This window comes from Hyla sarda, chromosome 8, assembly GCF_029499605.1.
Source record: "Hyla sarda isolate aHylSar1 chromosome 8, aHylSar1.hap1, whole genome shotgun sequence".
NCBI classification, from domain to species: Eukaryota; Metazoa; Chordata; class Amphibia; order Anura; family Hylidae; genus Hyla; species Hyla sarda.
The window spans coordinates 112,258,194-112,260,687 of record NC_079196.1 but is presented as its reverse complement, the minus strand read 5'-3'; the positions used below and the strand labels follow the sequence as shown (position 1 = coordinate 112,260,687).

General features: G+C 46.0%; 1 pseudogene; it reads left to right on the top strand.

The window, feature by feature from the left end:
* Nucleotides 1-1,502: 1,502 nt before the first annotated feature.
* LOC130290046 (U2 spliceosomal RNA) lies at nucleotides 1,503-1,678 on the top strand (annotated as a pseudogene).
* Nucleotides 1,679-2,494: the final 816 nt, after the last annotated feature.

The following is a 2,494-nucleotide window of genomic DNA, read 5'->3' as shown; positions in this document are numbered from 1 at the left end:
CCTGGCAGTCTAGGGGAGGTGTGTGTGGCCATTAGGTTCCACACCTCCCTGCAAACACCCCGGGTACTCCTGCCTAGGCAGGGTACCTACCGTTATCGACTCTGCGGGCAGCTACCTTGGCTAACGCCTAGGGGGATGCCGGGAGCATTTGTGGTCCCTTAGTAGCTTCGGTGAAAAGGGACATCGAACCTGGAACCTCGCAGGTACCTTTTGGTCCGGAGGCGAAGGGTAAGGTTTGTTGGGGGGCCTTTCTCCTATCGGAGAAGGGCTTGCGATAGACCGCATCCTCTGTGCACTTTTTTGGTGTAACACTTTTGTACTTTTTCTTGCACTTTGGGAGATTCGAGAGCACGTTCCTCGGCTCTTAGATAAAAAAAAAAGATTGACTGCTGTGCATGCTTGCACTGAGGGGGTTGGCCACGCCCCCACAATGCAAGTTTATTTGGGGTGGGGGTCATGACGGCTAGTAAATGTGCCAAATGCTGGCCAGTGGAGTACCCCTTTTACCCCTTAAGGTCACAGCCCATTTTATTTTTGCCTTTTCGTTTTTTCCTCTGCAGTTTATAATAATCACAACTTTTATATTTCCATCCACTGACCCATATGAGGGCTTGTTTTTTGCAGGTCCTTTGTAATGACATCACTGATTTTACTATAAAATGTATGATTTAACCATAAAAGTATTATATGTGTGAGAAAACCCACAATTTTGAAACAATTTTGGAAGGTTTTGTTGTTTTTACGCTGTACACTTAACGGTAAAAATGAAAAAAATATTAATTTCCATTTTTTTTTATTCTGTGGATCATTACGATTAAAATGATATTGTCAGACATGGAAGACTCCATTTTGCCTCCGACAAGCCATCTTTGTGCGAAGTGTAAACTGTTTCATTCAAAGATCAGCTTTAAAATACATTCAATGGAGTTTCTTGAAATATGCTGACGCCAATTCCCGCATGTTCCCAATTCTACAATAGCAAAATGCCGATAATAAGAAAGTTCCAAAATAATCTAAAGGTTACGGCCAAATCTTATGGTAAATGAGACCAGGTGGCCGCTATCGTCTCACAAAGCCAAAATATATGACTGTTGTTGACATACTGGTAGAAGTCACATGTCTCTCATTATATCTGTGAGGTCACTGGTAATTTTCCTGTAGATGGGTACTGCATAGCGCAATCTGCAGGCGAATTTGCACAATGCTGTCAAGGTGGGGTCTACCTCTGTCCTGGTGAGGCCATTTATATCCATTGGTTAAGAAGTCCATACCACGAGATCCACTTGATTGACAGAAAGAGATCAGAAAAGCATCTGGGGACAGGAAGTAATGGCAGTTGACGGGAACAGAGGACACCAAAACAGGTCATGAGGTAGTAAGCACTCTCCACCCGCCCCAAGGGGGGGGCACATGCCAAGATGAAGGCCCTGAGAGACCGTCCCAGGTCCTGCTGTGTGTCATTGATAGATACTCAGTAACTATACCATTGTTTTATGTATCTAATCGCTTCACGGCCTTTTGGCTAAGATCAAGTGTAGTATCAGTTCTTATCAGTTTCATGCCGGTGGCAGGCGACGCTTATGGGGATGGGTGCTGCATGGTAGGGGGCAGGTGTACCGGGGCGTTCTGGGGCTGGTTCTAAGGAATCAGCTCGACGGCTGCCCTGATGTGACCTGTTTCCTCGGTCTCGCCATGAGGCTGAGAGGGTCTAGAGCCGAGGTACTTTAGTGCCTCGGGGAGTGGTGACCTGAGGTGCTGAAATTCACTGGGAGTTCTGGCTCACTGAGTGGAAGCACGGGCACCATGCATGTGTTTTGACAGTGGCCATTTGCGCAGGGTCTGCCTATCGTGCATTACGGTCTGTTCCCTGAGACCCACGATGTGGAGGCCTGACGCCTTATGAACTGTTTTAAGGATGCTTTGTGGCTTGCCAGGAACCGCCTCATGATCAACAGGGAGAACATGTCTGTCCAGGACTGCCGCTGGTTCATCATGAGCCTGCTCAAAGACTCTATCTTGGGCAGCCCAGCCGTCGATGAAGAAGAAGAGTGAAGCCTCCTCTCCTACCCCCATGTCCCACTGAAGATATAACCTTGTAGTTTTGGCCCTGTGATCCGCCCTCTCCCTACCCCTACATATTCGCCCATGCCCCTACCCCGATCACAGATTGTATTGTTTGGTTTTTCTAGATTTCTTGTGCTTTTCTCTTACACGATTAAGCGGAGTGTTAGAATAGCATGTTGTTCGATGTATAGCTTAGAAAACATTTGGTGTGTATTGTACTGTCATGCTTTGTGTGATTGTAATTTATTGTATGACTTGTAATGACTGAACTAACAATAAAGCTCTTTCAATAACGGAAGCACAGGCACCATGTACTTTTCACCATGTGGCACTCACCTCTTGATTCACGGACTTCTCTCCTGTCTGAGAAGGGATTGCAATAGACCTCATCTTTGTGCATGTTTTTTTTTTTTTTTTTTTTAGTTTAACA